This window comes from Rhincodon typus, chromosome 2 (assembly GCF_021869965.1).
Source record: "Rhincodon typus isolate 14 chromosome 2, sRhiTyp1.1, whole genome shotgun sequence".
Classification (NCBI taxonomy): Eukaryota; Metazoa; Chordata; class Chondrichthyes; order Orectolobiformes; family Rhincodontidae; genus Rhincodon; species Rhincodon typus.
Genome location: NC_063333.1, coordinates 38,875,575 through 38,887,704, shown reverse-complemented (window position 1 = coordinate 38,887,704; position 12,130 = coordinate 38,875,575). Strand labels below are relative to the sequence as shown.

The following is a 12,130-nucleotide window of genomic DNA, read 5'->3' as shown; positions in this document are numbered from 1 at the left end:
CTGCTCCTATGATGCTGCTTGGCCTACTGTGTTCATCCAGCTCTGCACCTTGTTATTACAGAGAGGCCTTTTCTAGTGATAAACACATCACAAAGCGAAAACGCATGACATTGAAGTGACGAAGAAAATTTCTGCTCGTCCAGTACTGAATGGGGCGATCAGCCCGACAAATCAGAGTGAATGAAGAATTCGAAAGGTGTAACAAGGTGTAGAGCTGGATGAACACAGCAGGCCAGGCAGCATCAGAGAAGCAGGAAAGCCGACATTTCGGATCTGGACCCTTCTTCAGAAATGGGGGAGGGGAAGGGGGCTCTGAAATAAATACAGAGAGGGGGAGGTGATGATGGAAGGTGGATAGAGGAGCAGATAGGTGGAGAGAAGACAGACAGGTCAAGGGGGTGGGGATGGAGCCAGTAAAGGTGAGTGTAGGTTGGGATGGGGGTTGGTCAGTGAGGAGGGAGGGGTGGGTAGGTGGGAGGGAAGACAGACAGGTCAAGGAGGCAGGGATGAGGCTAGTAGGTAGGAAGTGGGGGTGGAGGTTGGTCAGTGAGGTGGGAGGAGCAGACAGGTGGGAGAAAAGACGGACAGGTCAAGGAGGTGGGAACGAGAGGGGCTGGTCTTGGGATGAGGATGGGAGATTTTGAAGCTTGTGGAGTCCACATTGGGCTGCAGGGTTCCCAGGCGGAATATGAGGTGTTCTTGCAACCTTTGGGTGGCATTGTTGTGGCATTGGAGGAGGCCCAGGATGGACATGTCATTCAAGGAGTGGGAGGGGGAGTTGAAGTGGTTCACAACTGGGAGGTGTTGTCATTTGTCACAAACCGAGCGAAGGTGCTCCACAAAGTGGTCTCTAAGCCTCCGCTTGGTTTCCCCGATGTGGTGTGGTGCTGGCATTGAGCTGGGTGTCATCAACATTCATGGACAGAAAAAGGATAAGATATTATTTGCTGGAGAAACTCAGCAGGCCTGGAGGCCTCAGCAGAACAGTTGAGTTTCTCCAGCAATTTCTGTTTTTGTGTGATTGAGATCTTCGACACCTGCTGTTCTTTGTTTTGTTTAATGTGGAAACCGATCTTGTCGGTTTTAATGAGTCACCAGATTAGAAACGTTAACTCTGCTTTCTTTCTACAGATGCTACCAGACCTGCTGAGTTTCTCCAGCAATTTCTGTTTTTGTTTCATATCTCCAGCATCCCTACTGAAGACCAGACATGCAGCATTCAAGTTGGATGAGGTAGACCAATACAGGAAATCCAGATATGTCCTCAGCAAAGCCATCGGGGATGCCAAGAAGCAGTACCAGACCAAGTTAAATGCCCAAACCTACTAAACAGACTGCTGCCACCTATGGAAAGGCCTGAACAGCATTATGGGATACATAATGAAGCTAAGCAAGATAGCAGACAAAGACACATCTCTCCCTGACACGCTCAATGTTTTTTTTCTGTCAACATGGTGGCAGAGTAGGACGCGCCGGTTGCAGCTCCTCTGCTCTCTAGTCCCTTTCGCTTTCCCTTTTTTCTCCTCTTCGTAGCTTTTCTTTACTTCTCCCCATCACCCTCCCTGGACAGTGAAGTTGAGGAATGGAGTGAACCGGCCATGTCCTGCGGCGGAGCGATTGGGCAATTCCCGGAGCAGTGGCGGTTCGAGTCCTGGATGGAGGCCGGCACGTGGCCTAGTGCTCTGGGGCCTGCAGGCATGGACTGGAACTTAAGTACATATGGCCACTTATTATCATTCTGGAGTTTTTCACTGTTTCATGCTAATCTATATTCCTTTTTACTCTGTAACAACATTACATTTTTTTTACTCTGTAAGATTCGTACCTAGGTACTTGTACCTAAGATGGCGCTATTAAAGCCAGCCATTGTAAAAACTTTTCACAGTACTCCTGTACTTCTGTACTGGAGCACATGTTACAATAAAGGATACTCTATTCTATGCTCAGTTTTAGCAGAATGCCAGCGGTGCATTGACGCCTGCCCCAACAGCCCTAGACACACCTGTTCTCTCAGTCACCACTTCAGATGTCAGATCAGTCTTCCTGGGAGTCAACCCAAGGAAAGCGATGGGCCCGGATGGTGTTCCTGGCCAAGCACTCAACACCATTATCCCCTCCAGACTGATCTCAAAACTGCGTGACCTTGGTCTTGGCTCCACCCTCTGCAATTGGATCCTCAGCTTTTTGACTAAAAACACAATCAGTGACGATAGGTAACTGCACCTCCTCCACAATAACACTCAACACTGGAGCCACCCAAGGATGTGTCCTTAGCCCCCTAAAGTACTCCCTGTACACCCAAGACTGTGTTGCCAAATTACGAGCAAACGCCATCTACAAGTTCGCTGACGACACCAGTGTAGTAGGACGGATATCTGACAACGATGAGTCAAAATACAGAAGGGAGATAAAGGGCTTGGTGATGTGGTGCAATGAGAACAACCTCTCTCTCAATGTCAGCAAAACTAAATAACCGATCATTGATTTTAGAAAGAAAGGAGGAGAATACACCCCTATCCACATCAATGGAACCGAGGTTGAGAGGGTGGAGAGCATCAAGTTCCTCAGAGTGACGATAACCGACAACCTGTCCTGGACTTCCCACGTAGATGCAATGGTCAAGAAGGCACAAGAATGCCTCTTCTTCCTCAGGCAGGTATGGAAATTTGGCATGTCCATGAGGACCCTCACCAACTTCTTTAGATGCACCATTGAAAGCATACTGTCTGGATGCATAACAGCCTGGTATGGCAACTGCTCTTCCCAGAACCATAAGAAACTACGGAAGGTGGTGTGCACAGCCCAGACCATCACGGAAGCCAGACTTCTATGCATGGATTCCATCTACACGGTTTGTTGCCATGGAAAAGCTGCCAACAACAGCAAAGACCCATTGCACCCCGGTAATGATGCCCTACAACCTCTTCCGTCAGGCAGAAGATACAGAAGCCTGAATGCACGCACCAGCAGGTTCAGGAACAGCTTTTCTCAGCTGTTATTAGACTGATTGAATAGACTCCCTAGCCTCAAATAATGCTGATCTTGCTAATGTTGATCATGCCTAGCGCCCTGTGCAATGTGACCTGTATGCCTCTAAGACTATTTACAACCTCTGATCTGTACATCCTTGTTTACAGTGATCTGCCTGTACTTGTAAACAAAGCTTTTCACTGTACTTCGGTACACATGACAATCAATGAGTCAATAATCCGCGGTTCTTTTTTTAATATCTTTGTTTTCTCATCATGTGGTGGAGGGCTAAGAAATGGATGGAGGCCAAGAATAGACCCTCTGGGAATCCAGAGGTAATGGCATGGGAGCCAAATGAGAAGAAATTGAAGGCAATTCTCTGTGGCTGTGATCAGGTAGGTGAGAATGGAACACAGCAATGGCAGTCCCCATCAGATGGACAATGGAGGAAAGGCATTAGTTAGAGACAAAAAAAAAATTGCAGATGCTGGAATCCAAGGTAGACAAACAGGAGGATGGAAGAACACAGCAATCCAGGCAGCACCTGGTGGAAAGGAGCAGTCAATGTTTCGGGTATTACCCTTCTTCAGGACTTGGATTTGGCCAGTATTCAGCATTAGATTTACAGCATTCTCTCCAATTAAATAGTGGAAGGATCAAAGCCATTGTCTTCAGCCACATGTCTGTGCTCTAGCTATTGATTCTCTACCCATTCCTCTTCAGGACCATTGTCCAAGGCTGAACCAGATTATTTGCAACATTATCTTAAACTGAGTTTCCAACATGGGTAAGATCATAGATGGATAGGGTGGCAAGTGAGCAGGTTGCCATGTGGTGGAGTGGTAAGGTGGCAGGTGGTTAGAGTAGCAAGTGTATACAGTAGTAGATGGAAATAGTGGCAGGGTGACAGGTAGGTAAGGTATAGAGTGGTAAGTGAGTTGAGGTGAGCATGTTGTTCTGTGTTGTAATTTTACCTGGTTGGTACCCTCTTTTAGGTATTTCTAGTGTTCTTCTATACTCCTTGGTGAACCAGGATTTTCCCAGAAATTATGGTAATGATAGAATGAAGAATGAGTTGGCCAAGAAGTTACTGATTGTTGGAGAATGCAATCTTGCTGCTGCTATTTGCCTACAGCAGAGCAGAATGACTTAGTAGGCCACCTCAGAAGGTGGTTTGAAAGTCAACGTTATTTTAGTGTTAATGTAGTCAGAACTCAGATAAGATAAGAAATGCAAGTTTTCTTCCCTGAAAGACATTAATGAACGAGATACAATAATCCCAGGGTTGGATAATCACTAATATTTGATTTTCATTCAATTTATTTAATTGACTAAATCTGAGTTCCCCAGCTGCCATGTTGGGATGTGAAGCCATGTTCGTCAATTATTAGACCAGGTTCAGTAGCATAACCATGAGCTACAGTTCCCTGTTTTACTTTTGTTTTTCCATGATTTAAGATGGCAAGTTTGTTGTGAGGTAGGAGTTAGAGCACAGGAATAAAAGGCATGTACTCTTGTGGAATCTTTCCCTGTAATTCCTACTGGGATCTAAACTATTCACCATATCTATCAATGACTTTTATGAAGAATAGAGTTATACATCTAAGATTACAGTTGACACTGAGCTTGGAGGAGAAGCAAATTGTGTAAAAAGAAACAAAAAGTTCAAAGTAAACCAATTAACTGAATGGCAAAACCAGAATCCATGAGCTTTTTCTAAACCTCATTTAACAGTGCTGTAAAGTTACATTCCAGATCAATGAAGACCTTAATAAGGAGTATTCTGTTCGAAGAGTGTGATTCCTTAAAGAGACACGAGAGGACCTGCAATTACAATCATGTATGTAAATAGCTCTGCCAGTGACAGAAAATGAAATTGCAATCAACATTTGTACTGCAAGCTCATTTCAAGAAGCCAGATTGATGTATTGTTAACCTGGGTAACATCTGGGTACCTAGCCTTCAGGATAAATATAAGTCACGAATTTGATAGGACTTCATAGTTTTATATTGCCGCTAAGTGCACACTGCATAAATGTCACCTGTGTATCATAATAGATTCTACTATTAACCCCCTCAACTTAATAGAAAAGCATAGTATGGCAATGCCCAGATCACATGTAACCTCATTCCTTCATATATGAGTTCAAGTTTTGCTGTAAATTGCTACGATGCTATCATCTACAAAAAATAATCCTTGAGTTTCAGGAAGGAATGCAAGCTTTGTTGGCTTCTTGCTGTTTTAGAAAAATGACCTCTGTGATAACTGCACAAGTAGCAGCTGAGGACCACATACATGCCACTTGCTGAATTTCTGAAGTAGAATCCTTATAGATTCTTCTTATGTGTCAGCCTGAGCACAGCCTATCTATTTTCAAAATTAATTAATCTGTTAGGGCTTCCACTTGTTGAATGTGAGGCTGGAATGTAACTACCAAATTATTCACATGTTTGATTGTTGTCACATGTACCAAGAAACAGTGAAAAGTGTTTTGCATGTTACATAGGAAGATTGTACTGTACAAAGTGCATCAGGTTAGCAGAACAGAGTGCAGAATATGTGTTACAGCCACAAAGAAGCTGCAGAGAGAGAGATCAGAATTAACATTTGAAAGGTCTGCTCAAAAGTCAGACAACAGCAGGGAAGAAGCTGTTCTTGAATCTATTTGTATGTATTTTCAAACTTTTATATCTTCTGCCTGACGGAAGAGGGTGGAATAGAGTATAACTGGGCTGGGAAGGGTCTTTGATTATATTGGTTGCTTTTCTGAGGCAGCAGGAAGTATAGATCGAGTCAGTGGATGGGAGGCTTGGTTTGCGTGATGGACTGGGCTGTATTCACGACTCTGTAGTTTCTTGCGGTCTTGGGAAGAGCAGATGCCATACCATGCTGTGTTGCACCCAGATAGAATGCTTTCTATGGTGCATCTATAAAAATTGGTAAGAACCCTGTGGATGTGCTGAATTTCCTTAGCCTCCTGAGGAAGTAGAGATGTTGTTGTGCTTTCTTGACCAGCATGTCGACATGGGTGGACCGGGACAAATAGTTGGTGATCATCTCTCCCAGGAACTTGACACTCTCGACATCTCCACCTCGGCACCATTGATGCAAACAGGGGTGTGCCGATTCCCTCTGCTTCCTGAAGTCACTGACCAGTTCCTTCATTTTGCTGATAGTGATGAAGAGATTGTTATCTTTACACCTTGCTGCTAAGCACTCAATCTCTTTCCTATATTCTGTCTCATTGTTGTTAGAGATCTGACCTAAAACAGTGGTGTCATCAGCAAACTTGCAAATAGAGTTGGAGTGGAATTTGGTCACAGAGTCATGAGTTTAGAAGGAGTATAGTAGAGGGCTGAGTACACAGTTTTGTGGGGTACCAGTGCCAAGGATAATGGTGGAAGAGGTGTTGTCTATTCTTATTGATTGCTGTCTATGGGTCAGGAAGTCAAGGATCCAGTTACAGATGGAGGAGCTGAGACCTAGGTCTCAGAGTTCAGGGATGAGTTTGTTTGGAATTATGGTATTGAAGGTGGAACTGTAGTCAATAAGTAGGTGCCTGACATAGGTATCCATGTTATCCAGATGTTCCAGGGATGACTGTTGGGCCAGGAAGATGGCATCTGTTTTGGACTTGTTGCACCAATAGGCAAATTGCAAAGAATCAAGACAATTTCATAGATTGGAGTTGATATAAGCCATGACTAACCTCTCAAAGCACTTCATATTTATGGAGGTCAGAGCCACTATGTAGTAGTCGTTGAGGTACACTGCATGATTTTTCTTTGGCACCAGAATGATGGTGGTCTTCTTGAAGCAGTAGTAAGCAGAAGTTAAAGATGTTTATGTGTACTCCCGCCAGCTGCTTTCCATGGGTTCATTCTCAAGAAGGACGATCTAATGTCAGCAGCAGTGACCATGGGTACAGGTGCATCTGAGGCGGTTGGGAAAGTGACATTGTTTCATATAAATGCTAGATTTTCTGGCAGCTGTCTTAATTCATTTTATGTAAGTTCATTGTTTTATTTAAGCCAGAACATTGGAATTCAGATGCTGAAGATCTGAAACAAAAAGAGAAATTGCTGGAGAAATTCAGCAGGTGTGTCGGCATCTGTGGAGAGAAAACAGAGTTAATGTTTCACGTCAGTGACTCTTCTTCAGTTCTGAAGCAACTACTTCTGAACAATTCTGAAGAAGAGTCACTAGACTTGAAACATTGTCGCAGCCTTCTCTGCACAGATACTGACACACCTGCTGAGTTTGTCGAGCAATTCCTGCATTTGCCACTATTCTAGTTCATTGGATGAGAATGGTTATCCATTGCCATTGTGAATGATCACATGTATAGGTGCCTACTGCACCTCATGAAGTGTAAATGCTAATTGTTAAATTTAAAAGCATAGATTAATATTGAGGAGGTTTCCAGTATACATCCAGCAGAGTCTGTAGTATTGTGATTGTGCTCAATGCCTCATCCAATTCTTCCCTGAGAAAGAACATTGATTGCCATGAGGAAGAAGGAGAGATAGCTGGGATATTACACCTAGCAAAGGGAAACAGCCCAAATGAGAAGCAGAAGATCAAGCTTTACTGGCTTCAAAAGCATTTGCAGACAGCCTGTCATGGGCACCTTCCCTACTCATCAAATTAAGCCAATCAATATCGACAGCATATTAATGCATCCAATTTCTTGTTTTCAATCATGTTAATGCTATACAATTCTGTACATTGTATGTAAATGGAAAATGTAATGATCAGCAAATGCTTTGTTTCAAACACTTCCTAACATTACAACGCATACCTTGATGAACTTTTTAATTCCCCTTAGTGTTAAAGCCATTTGACTTAATTTAAAACTCCTTCTGGGGGCATTCTGAGGCTCAGGTGCACAAGATATGGCACTGCAAAATATGACTGTGAGTCTCTTAGGAAAGAGGTGGTACTCAAATGAGGACAGACATAATTCTGACCCATGCAATTACAAGGTCTTTTCTTGCCATGTCCTCTTCTTTATCCAGCCTCCATCCTTCTATTCCTTCTGCCTGCAGTTCAGTCTTTGTCCTTCCACATCCCTCCTCTCTTTCTGTTTACTGGTCCATCCTCTATTCTTCCTCGCTTCATTTATCTTGTTTCTTTCCACATCTAGCCTCCCTGTCATCCATATTTCTTTAATGCCTAGGCTGATATCTCAATGAACTTTGTACCTAACTTGCCAAGTCTGTAAACAAAGTTGATGTCACATTTGATTTCCAATATGAGTTTTTGACCATCTGTCTGCATTACCACTATGACCATCTATTCCCACTTCTCCCATTTCCTTACTGTTTCATACTTGAGGTCAGGCTCTCTCCCTCTGCACTTTCACCTTAAAGCCCTTTCACCATGATCTATTTACTCTTCTTCCCTTTCTCTTTCTCCTCGTCAATTCGTCAATCTCCAGCCCCATTTCTCACTACTTCCTATGGTGTCATCTAGAAGTATTCCCCCTGCTTCTTCTATTCATCCATTCCCACTCTTAGTCCCACTCCAACCACCACTAGATCTGATGGCTCCTCTTTCTTCCCCCTTCCACTCACCAAATCCTACTCCCTTTCTTCTATGTCTTTTGGATCATCTTTTCTACTTACATCTTCCTTCCTGGTAAAGGCTTCTGTCTGTATTTCTTAACTCCAAATCCTTATGTACCCTTGTTTGCACCTTCAGGGACTCTGCCTGAAAACCCCTATTCTCATCTCCTGGTTTATCAAATTCCCTTCAAAAGCATCTTCTAAAAGTTCCTGTTAGCTCAATACCAACCCCACCAAAAAAAAACACTCAGATGCAAGTAACACATAGTCAACAGGTACATAAAAACTAAATGAGCACTTTAATACTTAAGGGACAAGTTTCCAGTTCTATATGAGGAAGCTGTTAAAAGGTATCCAGAAGACCTCCAGGAAAGAGCCATTGGAGAGGTCATTTTTAGGAGTAAGAAAGTTGGGATAGAGCAACTGGGGGACTGAGAAATGGAAAGAGAATAGAAGACATTGGGAACCAAATGGGAGATATGAGGCCAGAGAAGAGGCCTCAAGCTACCAGTTGTCTCAGCAGTAAAAGCCAGGAGGGATAGAATTAGAACTTTAAAGTCAACTTAAAATAAAACTTAAAACCTAACTGCAAACACCCAAATCAAGGACAGGAATGAAAATCTTATCTGTAGCGTCACCTAGAGAAGAATGTAACATGGTGGGACAGCAGTGTCAATTAGCACTGGAAGGACTGACAAATGAATATTAATATCACAGTAAATACATATATATAACATTAAAAATTAAATACATTGCCAAAGGGGTAACTGCTTGTTGTAACAAAATATACCTATACACAGGATTTAATACCAGTGAATCAATATATTTAGCAAATTGTAGATAAATAATTGTGAAAAGTTGAATTTAAAATTTACACACAAGTAATCAAGAACACTGGCACAAAACCATTGTTGTACTTGTGTGATCTGGCAGTGGCCTTGACAGACTTTAAATTGTCAAACTGTCTAAATGACGTCCAGTACTAGATGTGCAGAAATTCCTCCAAATAAGTTTTGGTAAGGTGGCAGTCATTGTCATTGGATCCTACCACAGACACTGTTCCCCAGCCATTGGCTTCAAGTCTCTCAATGCCAAATTTCTGGGGGCGGCACGGTGGCTCAGTGGTTACCACTGCTGCCTCACAGCGCCAGGACCCAGGTTCAGTTACCACCCTCCGGCAACTATCTGTGTCGAGTTTGCACGTTCATCCTGTGTTGGGTGGGTTTCCTCTGGGTGCTCCGGTTTCCTCCCACAGTCCAAAGATGTGCAGGCTAGGTGGATTGGCCATGCTAAATTCCCCATAGTGTTCAGGGATATGTAGATTAGGTGGGTTAAATGGGGATGGGTCTGGGTGGGATGCTCTGAGGGTCGGTGTGGACTTGTTGGGCCGAAGGGCCTGTTTCCACACTGTAGGGATTCTATGATCTATGAACCACTGTTAAAAAAAAGTGTCACATTTGACCCCAAAATGAGTTTTGACCACCTGTGCCACTATTAAGACTCCCTATTTCCAACTCGATAAACAAAAATCAGACTCTGCCCTGCCTCTAGATCTGACTACTCCAGAATACTCTCCACATTACACTTTCTATAAAATTGAGTCAACGTCAATTCTCCTGCCCAAATTCTTACTCCCACCAAATGCCATTGACCTATCACCACTATTATCGCTGACCCGGATGGGATGACGTTTGTATGTGCATGTTGGAAATCCACCTCTGGAGTCTTCTACTTTTCACATGGTGTACACAATAATCTAAGGAACTTTACAAACTCAGGATCCTGTGCAATAACTTTATGATGCATACGTCGATTTACCAACTTATTTCTGCATTTGGAACTATTGGGCATGTCAGATTACATACATTTTCGAATACCCAGAGGCGTTTCACACCTCATGAAAGATGATAAGGACCATTGTAGGAAACACCATGTGAAAGGTGGGCATCTAATGCCTAGCGTTTGATCTGTTAATGTTAACCACTTAAGTAGTTATCAAACTCTTCAAAGTAATCTATATGTAAATGTTGTCCGATGTTGATTGTTAATTATCGTACAACTAATTGAACAGCATTCGGCTCGGTGCTTTCTTTTTCTGTAGGTGCAAACACGATAGATGGAATGGCCTCCTGCGCCGCGCTATTTTCAACATTTTTTAAATAGCTGAAGAGGAGGTAATGAATTGCTCCTTATGAGAACCAGTAGGTTGTGAATGGCTTTCTTCTGTGCTGTAGCGATGATTCCATCCTATTATGTGACATCCGTGTTCGAGATCATATTTACTTCTTAATTATTAAGCTGTGCACCAAAATGTGACGCTTTAAGTAATATTTCAAACACGTGCACAATAAACGGCAGATCTGATTCAGCTGCAGTGGAAATGTTTTCAAACCAGAATGTAACTGTTAAAGTGTGCCCATGGAAGTGTTAAGTGTCTGAGGACGGGTCTGTCAGGTCCTGGTCATTCCTGCCATTCTGAAATCTTTGCTTCAGCCCTGCACAGCAAAACAACAGCAAATTGATGCTAGAATTTGAAGGAAGGCTTTACGCTAAAATCGTGCCCGCTGGACTATTTCAGAGGTTTGTTTTAAAGAAACATCTTATTATTAATCATAATTTGTTTATACATTTTAATTTCAGAAAAGCAAAATCTGATACAGAGAACAAGCCGGTCTTTTCGAATTTCACTTTTTGTTCTATAAATTGTACTCTGAATAGTTCTCAGTAGAAGATGGTTGGTTGACTGTTTCGAGAAACCAGAAGCACTTGCCCAAATTTGGCTTCTTCGGTGATTTCAAAGATTACATTTGGACGCAATTGAACCAAACTGTTGTCTTGGAGAAAAATTCTACGTAATTAACCCAAATCGCATCACTGAATGTCAGTGAGGCCAACAAGGGGTTAACCAGAAACCCGGAGAATGCTCCGCCGTTCCTTTAGTAGGATCTGACTCGGCTTTTCAGTTTCTGACCATCTGCCCAGATTCTCAGCTTTAGAGTTTGGTTGTCTCTTGTTAAACTTCCACAATATGTTACATCAACATTTTAATGGGGAAGGGAGGATATCTCATTTTGTAAAAAGATGTTTCGGGTTGGAAACTAGTTCCGTTTGAAAAGACACAGAACGCCCCTTCTTTGTTAATGAAATGCATACCCATTCTATGCCCATTACTGCGTGAACATTCTCATTGACTATTTGCAATCAGTTGGTTTTCACCGACGCAGTATTGATCAGAGCTATGGTCACCCGTGATTGATGATCCTGCTTCTGTTATCTCTGCCCTCCTATGAAAACTTTACAGTTCATTAGGGTGAGTAGGTTACTGATGCTTGTTGTAAAATATATGTACCCTGGGCAGCGTTAAATAGGTGGATGTTACTAGCAATTAATTCGAGGTCATATAGTCGTGTTGGTGCAGGTCACTAGTGCAAGAGCATTGTGTTTAAGTTTGCTAAAAGCGAACCGCCGCCAAAAGGACTGTACCGATCGACGAGCTGCAATTGCGGTAACTACTGCGAGATGGACTGTACATTATCCGTGGAAAAACGAGCGTGTTCCGAGAACAAAAAAGAAAAGGATGAAAACTAATAAC

At 42.8% G+C, this 12,130-nt stretch overlaps 1 long non-coding RNA gene across 4 annotated transcripts in view; it reads left to right on the top strand.

The window, feature by feature from the left end:
- LOC125487015 overlaps window positions 1-10,906 on the top strand; it is a 16,111-nt gene extending 5,205 nt beyond the window's left edge. For 2 of the 4 annotated variants that reach the window (XR_007265580.1, XR_007265577.1), the window contains one exon: window positions 1,190-10,906. This is a non-coding gene — a long non-coding RNA (uncharacterized LOC125487015). Of the gene's footprint in view, window positions 1-1,131 lie in introns of all 4 variants that reach the window. The other 2 variants (XR_007265576.1, XR_007265569.1) reach the window with 1 other exon arrangement.
- Window positions 10,907-12,130: the final 1,224 nt, after the last annotated feature.